Consider the following 14947-nt stretch of genomic DNA (forward strand, 5'->3'; position numbering starts at 1 on the left):
GCCCCACAACATGATGTTCCCACCTCCAAACTTCACTGCTGGTATGGTGTTTTGGGGCTGATGTGCAGTGCCATATGACCTAAAAAAACATGATGTGTATTCTGGCATCCAAACAGTTCAATGTTGGTCTCATCTGACCAGACTATACATACAGTATTCTCCCAGTATTTCACAGGCTTGTCTAAATATTATGCAGCAAACTTTAAACGAGCTTCAACATGGAAATTCTCCTAAATCACTCGTACGCACAACTTAAGAACAAATCTGTGCATACGAACTGTTCTTGCATGAGGCCCATTTTCTTGCTGAAATGTCCAGCCACGTTTCATCTTCATCATCCTGGTAGTTGGAAGCAGAATTTTATCAAGAGTGTCTCTGTACATTTTTCCACTCATCCTTCCTTCAATTATTTGAAGTTTGCCAGTACCATATGCTGATAAACAGCCGCAGAAATCTTTGCATTTTGATTAGCGGCGCTAATAAAGCTTGAAGTCATCAATAGCAGATCTGGGCTTGRTGTCGAACAGTTCCTATAAAGCTGTGATACTGGTGGATGTTTAACATTTTCAGCAGGAATTCACCTTTTCAGACGAGCCTAAATATAGCAGGAGCCAAAGTGGCCTTAAATGAGATAATTGTTGTGTGTTAGCAACGCTTGATGAGGACACTGATGGGAATCGAGGCGTTGCAAATCCCTTCAACACCGAGTTTCGGCTCGCCGTGATCTCTTTATTTTTAGCTTCTCGTTCACATCTCAGATGAGACTCTCAGACCGTGTCAAATGGGTGATAATGACACCGAGCCCAACTGACGGGGCGACGTGGTGCGACTGAGGAAGGGTTTGATCCCAACAGGCCACCATCTGATGGTCAGCAGCTGGGATGCAGACAGTAAACRGTGATGTAGTGATTATTGAAGTGCTTTGTTTAATAACATTTGGTTAGCATTTAGAGGTTATTTCTTTGGTGTTTGATTCATTCTCCAGTGTTTCCCCTTTGTCACCAGTTCATTTTTCCTCTGTCAGTTTCAACTTTTTCTACRCACACGTAGACCGATAACTAATATTGCTGGACAGTAAATTATTGTGATAAATAATATCATTTGTTGACCACTTTAAATGGATAGAATGATTATCTCCTCCCTGCTTTAGAAGTTATAAACCATAAGCCTGGACACCAGAGTTAACTCCTCCCTACGCTAAGGATTAGAAAAGAGGGAGACACGAAGAAAAAAAACAAGCAGGGAAATTACTGACTTTTTTTTTACTTCATTTCAAAAGTAATACTATTTACAATACAAATAAAATGAAATGAAAGGCAGCAGAGAGAAGAAAAATATCATATCTGCGCCGTTTCCCCTCAAGTATAAATTCAAACAATAGTTATCTTCAATTAAAACAAAACAAAAACATCAAATCTTTCTAGAAGAACAAATTATATGGTTACACATTAAAGGGATCCATGATTAGTTGTAACATTAGACTTCATTTGATAAACATATTTTAACTGTAAAATAAAGACTAAAAATACTGTAGGCTGTTTAGTATGTAATTTTTAAAAATATATATTTTAACACGGATGGAGCCATTTTATTTACACACAAAGCATTCTGGGTAAATGATGTCGTGGATAGGTCACCGGCGCGAAGCTGCTAGCGAGCTATATCCACCCTGAAGGTTAATCTTGGACAATATCTGATGATCGACTCTTTTAAATGAAACCAGAGAGCGTTGACAGAGAGGAGAAGGTAGAAATGACTCAGCCTGGAACTGAAAATATGGATGGAGGACAACAGAGCTGCTTCATSGAAGAAGAACCTCAGCTTAGCCTGTTAGCCTTCACGCTAGCCCTCACGCTATATTGCCTTATATGTATTGGCTCGGTGCTAGCAYGACAAACAAGCTAAAGTGAGGTCCTGCTTCTAGAGATCAGACAAGATCTGGCATGTTCAGGGTGGTATTGTTGTGCGATTAATTGATTTATTGCTTATCGCGACAGATCTGTACTCCGTAATCATTATGTCACTTGTCTGTTTTACTTCATCAACCCAAGGCTTCTTCTTCTTTTTCTTCTGATAATCTTTTGTGTGAATGTAGAACRATCCCAAAATAACGTAACAAATGCAAATTTACAGCTTTGCAAGTTGTTCTTTATTTAAATCAACTTCTCCTATCTTTAGTGTTAGAGTTTGTTAGAGGTCACACTTTATTAAACAGCATTTATTAAATTTAAATTCGATTAACTGTGCTCTTTTAACACAACAGTCAGTTTTCATTTCAGCATTTATTCATCACAGAGTAAAAACAGATGGCAGAGTGTGATATTTCACAAATTATGAATCATTTYTCCAGAAAATAAATCAATTAAGCAGTTAGTTCTGGCAGAACAAAACCGAGTGTGTCTATAAATAAATCTCTGCGTATATCTAACACCTTTAAGAAATCTGAAAGTCGTTCAGTTATTGGAAGGAGAGGGAAAAGAATGAAACTAAAACTAAAGATTTGCCTTCTTGKTCCTGAAGCAGAAATCATCCATTAACACTTTGAACCTGCAGCTACTGAAGCACAAAAAGAATTCACTCTGAGTCATTAGTGTCCCCATTAATCCCACACTCACCAGTTCAGCTGCTGCAGGCAACAATTTATAAAGCAAGTGGTCTAAATAAGCAGCTCTGCAAATGCTCTGAAGGAGCGTTACAGCAGATGAATTCTTTTTGATTCTTCCTGGGAGAAAAGGCAACAATTCAAACAACGGTCGAACCCCCGTTTGAAACACACAATCTGTGACGTTTTGATGGAAGCTGCAGCTCGACATTACTTAAYTGTTCCGTGATTCGTCCATTTTTAAGTCACTCAGCAACTGCCTAAATCTTCTGTTGTGCAGCAGTAATGTGTCCTTGTTGTGGAGTTCCTCTGTCCCTTAAAGGCAAGCCGTCACCTAACAGAGCTGTAAATTAAATTTGAGCAGAATGATGTTGAGTCTTTATTTGTTGATACGCCAGGCGGAGAGGCAGGCGTGTGCGCAGTAAGCTGGTTAAATGTTTATACAGTATTGTAGAAACAAATGGTTAAATTGATGCAGGTCCTCTTTATCTCACTTCCTCCATCGTGTTTGTTGCTGGAGACGAGCRGCGCTCCGAGTTTGTGAAATGGAAGCCGCTCCGCTGCATTGAATCACTCTCACCTGTTGCAAAATTGAGGTCAAAGYTTTCACAAGGTTTGTTTTGTTGGAGATGCAGACACCTTGTGGCATCTTACATCCCCCTCGGCCCCTCAGCCGGCTCTCTGTTGGTGGTCAGTAATGGATGTTTACAATGGGAGAGAAATAGTTTGCCCAGATCAGCTCTTAGGCTGTCAGCGGGAGATTGCTGCAGGTGAAACAAGTGTCAGCCCTGACAAGAAGAAGCCCTGCAGAGAAAAATGACTGACAGAAAGATGGAAAGTGGATGGGGAGAAAGGGAAAGAACAGAACGAGGTGGCTGATGAGAGATGGGGGAGGAAGTGAGACAGGTGAAGGCTGAAACGAGAGAAAAAAAGAAGCTGCAGGAGRACAGGCGGAAGAGGAAACTGTAGTTGTGAAGCAGAAACTTAATTTGTAGGGACAGTGTTGCCTGAGGCGGAGCTGAATGCATTGAGAGTYGGTGAAAAGCAGGAAATTATTACCAGAGAGTGTCAATCAGGTTATTAAGGATGAATAATTGCTTAAATGCACATGTGGGTGATTTCTTTTTAATAGGTTAGAGCCCTGACACGAGTACAGCAACACGCCGCTCCTCTGAAGCGACTCGAACCAACCCGGGATACAAAATGATCCTGTCAGTCGGGCTTTTTACTTCGAGAGGGTCGCTACATTRATTTTTAAATTTGTAGGTTGTAAAGAGTGACGCTGAGCTTGTGAAAGCTGAAAAAAATAAGATCATAATACATCTTGTTCCTTTTGAAGGAGCTTTGCAAATTGTGACTTCAGGGTTGAGAAAGAACTGAGCTCAGTCCTATAAAGTGATACGAGTCAACATGCTTTTTTATACCAATAATCATAATTCATGTTTGTGTTTGGGTAAAATAAAAACAAGCAAGCTTTAGGCCATCTGTGCACGTAGCGTGTACACACAATTGCATTAAATAAAACTAGTGTTCTTTAAAGAATACATGTTGTCCCAATATCTGTAAAATTGGCATCATTATGGTCATTATTATTGTGTTGGCTAAGGTCAACAAACTTGTGCGAGTAGATRAACGACTGTAACAATGGTGAATAGCACTCRTCCTTTTCAGCGTGTAGGAGCGACCCAAACTCATCCTCAGTCCAAATGTTTGTTTATTCACCTTGTTGGATGTAACRGCTCCAGTACCTGACATGGAAACTACAGTACATTCAACGAGCCCATCATTACYGTACAAACATGTCCTTTTCATGCTGATTTGCCACAATCATCATTGGAAAAACGCCCACATTTCCAGAGACAGATCACGTACAAACAGGGCTTTAGCTTCTATCTTAGCCATGCCAGTGCAGTTTCAAAAGTAAGTGGTTGATGTATGGACAAATCCCATCCCCTTATGGCTCTCGAGAGTCCTTACTGGTCCAGGTAAAGAGCCTGTTGTGGAGCTAAATAGATCTGATAAACATAGTTTGAAGGACTGTAAATGGCTCCACTGCTGGCTGTATGAAAACAAACAAAAACATACTGAAAATGGTTCCAAGAACAGTGAAGTGGTCTCTTGTGGTCTGAAAGCATTTAATGAGCCAGCAAGAAAAAGCCAGACAACCTTGATTTTAAAAATTACTCAAGATTTTTAGTCGACTGCATTATTCATCCAGAAAGTCTGAAGTAAAGGACTTCATCTCAGGGAAATTCTCTAATTTAATTTTGAGCTCCAATGTACTAAAATGATTATTACACCTTTGTGACAAATGTGGAATTTTTATTAACTGATCCCAAGATACTATTTAATTAGTTTTTGTTGCTAGGCTTTTATATTTAAATACTTTACCACACATCTGGGACTGAAAATGACACATTTTTCACAAGTAATCCTTTATTGTCTAACCTCGAGCACAATATAATTCTTCATTTTGTCCTCATTTAGGATTCAAAGAGCTGAATGTTATATAAATTAGCGTTCCTGCCTCTTTATTCTGCACCATTAACTCCCACCTTCCCCTTATTGAAGTAGTTTTCTACTTTAGTTAATTTTGCACTGTTTGTTTTTCAGCAGCAAGAAGAAAACTGTTTACTAAACCAACATGCAGTGCAGTAGCTTCGTGCTCAAATGCATGTATGACAGTTTTACTCATGTTAAATAAATATGAATGCAAAAAGTTTGATAAACATATAAATATGCATAAGATGCCTTGAGTGTAGACTCCTGTGTGTTTATGGTTATGGTAAAAGTTTTATGTAGATGTAACTTCATGAAACTTCTCATATTTAGCTTTGTGCAACATGCTGTAGTGGCGACTTTTAATAAAATCCTTCATTGTAGCAAAATATGATGGTATATTAGAGCCACACAAGGAAATTAATTGTTTTACTAAGGAGGAAAAAAATAATTATTGTAATGTTACTTTATTCTTGTATTATTTTGAATTCATCCTCTTACAGCTTTTTTTCCCATAATTCTATGACTTTATTCTTGTAACATTTCAACTTTATTCTCATAATTTTTTTTACTATTTTCGTATTCTTTTGACTTTATTCTGGTAATATTGTGACATTATTCTAGAATAATTTTGATTTTATTTCTGCTTTATTCTCATACGACTTTGTTCTTGTAATATTAGGATTTTATTCTCGTAATATATTGACTTTATTCTCATATAATGTTGACTTAATTCTGGTAATAATATGACTTTATTCTCATAATATTTAGACTATTCCTGTTTTCTTTTGACTTTTTTCTGGTAAAATGACTTTATTCTGGAATTGTTTTGATTTTGTTCTGGTATTATTTCAGCTTTATTCTCGTACAACTTTAATCTTGCAATATTAGAATTCTATTCTTGTAATGTTTTGACTTTATTTTCATATAATTTGGACTTAATTCTGATATTATGACTTTATTTTCATAATATTTTGACTATTCTTGTATTCTTTCGACTTTTTTCTGGTAATATGACTTTATTCTGGAATTAATTTGATTTTATTCTTGTAATATTTCAGCTTTATTCTCGTACGGCTTTATTCTTGTAATATTAGAATTTTATTCTGGTAATATTATGACTTTATTCTCATGGCTGGATGTTGCCCATCCCTGCTGTAGAAGGAAAAATACACTCCGCTGTACAATTATGACTGTATGTGTCACAGAGAAACAAACATCGAGGTCAGAGTAGAGTTTAGTCATTTAGTTTGTGTGTGTGAGTTTATGTGGTCAGGGACACAAACTAATCCAGCAGAAACAGACCAGAAAGAGACGAGCGACACAGTCCTGAAGGGAAACAAGCACACAGATACAAGTCTTACGCTTGTCAACAGTACATGTGCTTTTCTCTGTTTTTTCTTATTTAAAAGGACACACTGCATTCTGTGGCGTATCCACATTACTTTCAGTTCAGTTGACTTTCAGCAGCCATCATGCTGTCCAACGATCTGTGACGACTCTACGCTGTCCTAACAGCCTCACTAAGTATCATTTAAAGCCGTCAGAGTTTTCAGTTTGTTCAGCAGTCTGCAGCCGCTCGGTCCTAACAGCAGGTTTGGTCCGTTGACCTTCTGCTCTTCATTTATGCACCATTCGAAGCTGTGTTGTGTGCCATCTGTCAGTCACAGCTGATGGGTCACAGATGTTCAAAGGTTGTCAGGACTCTCAGTCCTCCTGCTGCGAAACCCRGGCTCTAATATCATGCTTCACATTGCTCTTTCAGACTGCCCAGCTGGATGCAGAGCTGTGGTTATCACAGATGCTCAGGAGATGGTTTGTGAAATGGCATTTTAGRAATACAGCACTAAATCAGAAAAATAAAAAGCAGTGGAAATGATCTAATAGTACTGGACTCTAGAAAAATGCCTGGTTTCAGACTGCTTCCTGCTTCTCTCTTGTGGTCAGTGTTTTCAGATCGTGAGAGGCGTCTCAGCAGGAGGATATGGTCGTTTCCTTCCTCCTCGCTGCAACAGATCAATCGTTGTTTTTCCCTCACCATCTCTCCTTGAACCTCGTAGAGACAATTCTGCTTTTTCCTCAGGAGATTTATCTTTGTCTGTTTTGGAAGTAATAAAACTGACTCCCAGCCTCTAAAAACCTTTTAATGATAAGTTGAATTTCTGTCAACTTAAGCTGAGTTTTATGTAAGGAATCTGGGAGCACTTGTAAGTTATGAATAATGCTTCACAATCTAACAGCAAATATTGACTCSAGAATGTGATAAAATCTAATTTTCAGAGTCTGCAGCTACGATTAAATAAACCCATACACTCAGAAATAAAACAGAAAACCTCTGTGCAGTTCAARTGGAAGCTTTAAGTTCTTTTGTTTYTTTGCTACWTTAAAGAWGTGATATCTSTTCTGTCAAGTTGAAACATTCCCATTTTTTAGWTTTTCAAAACATTCATCAGTAGTTTGTTTTGTCTTCATATGGACATAGAGTTTATTAGAAGATGATCATAAAAATACCATAAAGATTAAACAAGAGCACGTTTGTCTTCACAGTTTGGAGCAAACAGCTCTTATTTCCCCTGTTCTCTGGTTTTTATCATGATCTAATAAATCCACAGCATCAGTGAACAGATGCTGAGTTGGACGACAGCAGCTGCTCTTCTGTATTCACAAAGTGTACCAGGCAGCGTTAGCAGCGTATGTGACCTGACATGACAATCTGCATTTCACTTCTCAGGTTTCAAGGTGATCTAATTTTTATTTTTTATAACCTGTTGGAATTTACTTTTAACATTTTAAACACAAATGCACCAAATCAAAACTCATCAGATAAACTTTATCAGTTAGAAATTAAAGAAATGTGATTTAACAGAAATGATCAGAAATAAAAATCAAATGTAAAACTTCTTTTAGTTTCTAATGATTTATTTAGTCTTCATTGTCCGTGGGTCAAATTTTAACAATACTTTCCTTGGCTGACCTTAAAAAACATACAAATACTACACAATTTTATTTATAAATCACCTTTGTTCTTGCACAGTCCCTTAAATTATATTTTTATTGTTAGTAGTAGTATCATTGCTAGTTAGTGGTAATTTCATTTTGTGTGCATTGTCTATAGTTTGTAAACTAGCTTGTGAACCTCTGTACTGATGCTGCTGTGACACATGAATTTCCCCATGGCGGGACAATAAAGGATATTTCTATTCTTCTATTCTATTCTTTAAAAACACGGATGGTCAAAATGCTGTAAACAAAGACATTCAAAACACAAATAATAAAATCAATTTTAACATTAAAAAGTAAATAAATGATGACAATTCTGTCMATTTTACAGATAAAATTGGGTACATACTTTGTTGAGATCTTGTATAATGTTTAAAGTTTCTCCATCATTTCCAAGCATAAAATAATGTTAGTTTAAAGCAGGAGTTTTCAATGTTTTTCAGTCTGGGACCCCCAAATAGTTTGAGATATATACATTTCATACTGACATTAGTTGACTGTTATCATTATATTATATTAGGAGTTGCAGTGTGGCTGAGTGAAACAGAATTCAGCTGGTGTTTTCACTGAATTTGTGCATTTCTATATGAAATACATAGTTTTAAGCCTCAATTTATCTATTTGATACATGGTAATGTGGGTTTAAAGACTTAACTTAAAAAAAGGTGTTTAAAAACCTTTAAAATATTTTGCAGCCCCTCTGCAGTACCTACCCCATCACTGAAGACCTCTGCTCTAAAGTTTTGGCTCTTAAACCAGCCTATGGAATAGGAGGTCCAGGCAAATACTGAGGACTCCTTCAATCTAGGGGACGCCACAAATGGGGGACTAAAAAATGTTTAATAACTTCCCAATAATTTTAGTTAAATGCTTTTCAAATGGCTGGGAAATGCTTAGTTTTGAGTGGATCTTTTACAAAATTTCCCCCATAGAACTGCTTCACTCCACGGTTGCTTGTTAACATGAGCAGGTGTTCCTGTTGTCAGGTATGAGGTAGACTTCCGGTTTTCTGTTTCAAATTAATTATATTGTTAGCATTTTTAATTGGACAACCTAGTTAAGATAAAAATAATATCAAAGATGTAAAAAAAATTGTGACTTTGTGCATTCAGTTCAGCGACATTAATGTTTGTGTCGTTTAAAACATCGAATGTTTTATGTTTTGTAGGGATGAGCTGAAAGGACAGCTTTAATAATGCAGCTTCTGTTTTCTTGGAAATTAGCTTTAAGTCTTGTAGAAATCCAGTTTATATCTGAGGTTCAGAGTTCATTTTTTAGTCTGTTTCTGCTGTTTCCAGTCTGATATCTGACTGCAGCTCCGAGTCCTCCACAAGTGGTCTCATTTGTGGAGCAGCAGGTCAATTAGCTCTCTGCCTGCATCCCTGTCAGTTAGCCCCTCTGGCTGTGTGTACACACAGACTCCCCCTCTGTGTTCCTCCATTCTCAGGCTTTCTAAATCAAACACAGCTCTGCACAGGCTGCCCTGCAGCTCGTAGCAGTCGGAGCTGAGTCATGGGTTCGTTGGCGTAAACTGTCTCAGCTGCGAGCACATCCTGCTGAGGTAAAGTGTCACCTGCGCCGCTTGAAGTGCAAACAATACTTTTTCACCGGGTACTCCGGCTCTGTTGGCAGGTTTTATGAAAATGTCTCATATTTGGTCCCTTTTTTTATTATTAAAAATAACGTACCTCTGTCTGACCCTATACTTCTGTCAGCCAGGCTGCTGCTTTGGCAGCTTTCTTCTAAAGTCTCCTGTTTCCTCAGAAGTCTGYCAGTGAAGTCCAGGAACTTTTTTTTTTAGTTTAAACAGACATTTTGATACTTTTAGATGTCCTCTGTTCCTGAAGGGTTTTTCTGAGTTCCTCAGCATCCATCCTTTCAAACAATGAAAACTKTGTATTTTACACATTTCTACAATCTTTGGAGTGTTTTTACTTGTGAACTTGTGAACATCACTCCTTAAACAATTAGAAAGCAAAAAAAATTTAAAATATAATTTTTCACATTTCTTATGCAGTCTGTCTCTTAGTATAAATAATAGGGTTAGCTTTTGTGGTCAGTTCCCTAAATCGATTCGATTTCCTCCAAACAAAACTGTCTCAAGTCTCAYTGGTGCCATTTTTAAATGGAAACAAAACTTGCCATGGTCTCAGTTATTTTTATGTCCTGCAGAGATTCTGCTGGAAATGTTAGTGATTCTGTAGTTTCTTTGTCAGAAGCTAACGTTAGCTCTGAACATCAACCAAATGTAAACGTATGTTAAGTCAGGAGTAACACAAAACATAAACGCACCACTGCTTCATGGTTAACATCACGAGGAAAAATCAGTCTCATGCACAATAAATCCATTATTTTTACCCAGCTCTAATATTTACATTTTCTTTGGAAACAAACTCTTTCTTTCATAAAACTGTTATTAGATTTTAAAATCTTGCAGAAATGGAAGGTAAAATGACAAAAGCACAAACAAAATGCTTATTTATTGGTTGCATTGGAAAAATAAAACGTTTCTCTGTTTCTGGAAAGGATAGGATGAGGCAATAATCTAAAACTGTAACATCCTAAATGCTGCTCCTTTAAACGTTTTTTTAGATGATTATCAGGATGTTGAAATTATCAGGAATTCCTCCAAAATGTCCTTTTTATTTCTTGCTCTCGCTGATGACACCCATCACTAAATCTGTTCGACATCTTTTTGTCTCATGCTTTCTTGCTCACTTTGTCACCTCACCAGTATTCTGGGTAATTTAGTCATTTTGAATGAAGCTCGTCTCCGTTGCTGCCGAGCTGTAATGACGCCGCTGCCAGCTGCAGATGAATCAAAATTACATCATTCGTCTCCTCCGAAAATGCAATCCAAGTTAATCCACACAACACTTTTGTGCACATAAAGACTGCACAACTCATTTTCTGTCTGTAACCGAGCTGATAATTCAGTTGTATTTCTCTTTTTTGGTAGAGGCCAATCAAAATGTTGTTTTCTGCTGTAAATTGCTTCTTTTTCTTGTTTAGTTTGGACACGAAAAGGAGACGTCCTGAATCTATAAAGCTCTAAATGACGAGGTGATAATTTCTTCTTCACATGTAAAACGTTACGCTCCTTTTAGAGCATCGAGCTTCTCAAACCTCAGTATTCTGAAGCGTAAAGATTACTTGGAGTGGTGTATTTATAGCCAAGGTAAAATGTGAGTTCCAGTAAGAGTTGGTCAATTGAKTAGCATTAAAAGGATCTCATCTTACTCTAGTGAGTAGGTCTGAAGGATGATAAAATCATTGAAAAGTACATTTATACCTTGGTTATATCAGGTTTGAACCAAACTATTAATCATCTAGAGTTTTCCACCAGTTTGCTTGTTATTGGGGATAAATAAAGCTTCTAAATCGGTGGACCTTCATGAACCAAAACAACAGATTATTGGTCGTGATGTCTCGTAAATGAGCACAAATTTGTCTTTAGAAGAAAATATTTTGGATTAATTATCGTAACTTTCAGTCTAAATGGTAATTTTACAGTTTCTTAGCTTATTTATTTAGATTTTTTTATTTGTTGTGAAGTAAAACTGTGATGAAAACCTGTTRATTCCTGAAAGAAAGCCAACAAAATTAACCTTAAATGCCTTGAGAGGAAAAGCAACACGATTAGTGAAACATTTGTCCAACAACAGATAAAAAAGTTACGCAAAGCTGATTTTTAATCTTTTTCTGCCCAGTTTTATAAACCTTTTAAAACCACCTAAAGGCTGGATTTGAAGCATTATTGGACATGTTATTGTTGTGAAAGTAATTAGTTTTCATCCTGAATGTGGCTCCTACGTACCTGCTTCTGGGTCCTTTCTCCTAAAAATCATGGCAGACTCTTTATAGTCTGTAATTGCAACCAAGATTTGTGTTTTCTAGTGGTCATAAATAAAAGGAAGGTTTATTAAAGCACAGCTCAGACACGCCAGTAACTCTTTTCTTACTCCTCCAGACAGACTTCAGTTTCCACCCCTGGAGCGACTCGTTATTAAGACACGGCGCTTCAGACAGACTGTCAGCTTTAAGAAGCCCAGCTCATCACAGATCAGAAGAAACACAGCTTCACCTGTTGTCCACCAAACAAGAAACGCCTCCCCGATGAGATCYGCTTCTGTCTTCATCAGACCGAGAGCCTGAAGGCATTTCACACCATCTGTCAGGTAAGGCTTGAGTAACACAGGCTGGCCACACCTCCAGGCTTTCTGTTGCTCACTAATTTACCTACATGCACAACGTTTCTTTTTATTAAGTTAATTAAATCAAGAAACATGACACTTTGATTGACAGTTCTTATACATTTTAATAGTCTTAGGTCTAATCTCTGCAGGTTAGTGCTTCGCTAATCATCACTTCTAAAAAACYAAGAAAAATTCAAGCGTTACTCATAAAAACCTCTGAATTATTATAGAAAATAAAGCTGTGATCATCTCCTGATTACCTGTTTGTTGTGCTCATCAGCAGCACAGCTTCAGCTGGTAGCTCTGAATATTTTGGAAAATTACAGAACTAAATAAAAAAGTTCAAAAATGTGAAATTGCAACAAATTGAAACTCTAGCAGGCTGGTTCGTTTGAACGTTTTTAAGAACAAACTGCAGATTGTCTGATGTTGAAATGATGAAATCGGAGCTCTGAGAAAGTCACAACATCACTTTCAGAACTTCGTGATCTTTGAGCAAAGATGGTTCCACATGGTTCCTGTATTTTAACCTAGATTATTACCCAGATCAGAGTTTATGTCACTGTTTAGCAGAGTTGGACCAARAAGTGCAGGACTGTCAGTGAGGTGGAATCAGACTGAATAAATGGACGAGAGGCCAGCTAAACGCAACAAAAGAAGCTAAAATGAAGCTATAGGCTAGCTGAAAGCTAAAGTAAAACAAAACATCAGCTAAACATAGCAAACCAGTAGTTAAAAGCTAAAAGATGTAAAACAGCTAAAAGTAACAAAAGGCTGGTTTTAAACACATCAGTAAAAGGATAGCTAAAACAGGCAATATTATTCCAAATGCTAAAAGAATGAAGCACTAGCTGATAGCTAAAAGTATCAAACCAGTAGTTAGAAGCTAAAAGTATCAAAAGACTAGCTAAGTGCTAAACTGAGTAAAACACTAATTAAGTAACAAAAGGTTTGCTAAACGAAGTAAAAGATTAGATAAAAGCAAAATGCTAGCTAAAAGCTAAAAGTAACAGAGGGTTTTCTAAACGCAGTAAAAGAGAGTTCCTCTTTTATGTCACTTCCTGTTTCACTTTGTCTGATYCCAGTTAAAAATAAAATATGCCGRTTATGTGACAGAATGTGTAAAATCATGTGTTTTGGGCAGAGTTTCTTAATTATAAAGAGGCTTGACATTTTGTTTTCGCAGGATATGCATGTCAGACACTTTTAAAGATGATGAATAAACTGAAAACTTGAAGAAAGGAACAGGTTTTCACAAACTCTGAGACTAAAGTATTATGTGAATTCTTCTGTGTTATTCTGCCACAATAAAACGTCGAGGTAAATAAAAACAAACGAGAAGCTGAGAATTTGTGTAAACAAAAGGAAAAGATCAGAGTGAAAACACCTTTAACCAAAATAAAATGTGGGAAAATAGGTACAATATTTGATTTAATACAGTTTATTTTAGTAATTCAATTTTATTTCAGTTTTTCACCACGAGTTAAATATCTTGATGTAAAAATTTTCCTGCAGGAATATGTTTAAATATCAAGGATAAGGCTCTGAAAACACCTCATTCCCATACCTCTGCATTCATTTATCAGGCTGCAGGCCAGAAGCAAAAAGACTTTCACTGGATTTCTGAAGGTTAGGAACATCGACAGATTCCAAAAACGAATCGTGCTCTGAGGAAAATCTGTCCTATTGGAAAATATACTAAATATATATAAATATATAAAACTTGTTGGAGCTTACCAGCAGTTTAGCTACAAGCAGAAGTTTAGCTTTAAACTTAAAYAAAAACTCTAAACTGATCAATTCCAATATAAATAAAGATTAAATACGAAGGAATGCTTATCSCTCACCTTACACTCTAAAAATTAATGCAATCAGTCAGTGCTCAGAGTAAGTGTCAGGGATGACTCTCAGCTACTACCACAACAAATTTTAGCTCAATATCTTTAGAAATGGCAGATTTAAAGCATTTTTTGTGTCGTGACTAAATAACCAAGATCTCTTATCTGTGGCGGCCATCTTGAATCAGGTCGCAGGTTCATGTGAAATTTTGCTAACAGACAAAAAGTGAGATCACATCTTTAATGTTTTATATTGGCGTTAAAATAAAAGTTATAACAAAACCTAAAAAAAACAAGCTAAATGCTTAATATTTCTAGGTTATTTTTTCTATTYAAATTAAGGTTTTAACTTTTTTTTTAAGTTCACAGTAAGGATTTAGTGAGAACACGGTCTTAATTCCAGCTCCTTGTTTTACAATCCCTCATGTGAACAGGACTTTTTATATTTATTTTTGAATCTAACAGTAAATGTCACCTCACTCAGCMTTGTTATTGACTTCAGTGGTTTCTTACAAAAGACTGAGTCGTTGTTACTAAGAATTCAGAGCACAGGTTTACAACTCGCAGCAGACTTCTCAATAAAACTCAGATTTTTTCCTCCTCCTGTGAATCCTGGYGCCTTGATCTCTGCTTTATTCTCACAGAAGCCTCTTCATGTCTTTTCTCTTTCATCCAGCTGGCCGGCCGGCCGCTCGGGCGGCAGGTCTCCAGCAGTCTGCAGCTGCTGCCGTGAATACGAAGCAGAATCGGAGAGTTAAAACTTCTCAACCTGAAAGTCAACACAAACTTAACAAAAAGTAAATAAATAAATA

At 36.8% G+C, this 14947-nt stretch overlaps 1 long non-coding RNA gene across 1 annotated transcript in view; it reads left to right on the forward strand.

The window, feature by feature from the left end:
• The window catches only part of LOC106522904 (uncharacterized), a 37291-nt gene extending 22344 nt beyond the window's left edge, over positions 1-14947 (forward strand). The window contains exons 2-3 of the long non-coding RNA XR_001310833.1: positions 12072-12279; positions 14812-14947. This is a non-coding gene — a long non-coding RNA (uncharacterized LOC106522904). The remainder of the gene's footprint in view (positions 1-12071; positions 12280-14811) is intronic.

The sequence above is a fragment of the Austrofundulus limnaeus genome, unplaced genomic scaffold (assembly GCF_001266775.1).
Source record: "Austrofundulus limnaeus strain Quisiro unplaced genomic scaffold, Austrofundulus_limnaeus-1.0 Scaffold139, whole genome shotgun sequence".
NCBI classification, from domain to species: Eukaryota; Metazoa; Chordata; class Actinopteri; order Cyprinodontiformes; family Rivulidae; genus Austrofundulus; species Austrofundulus limnaeus.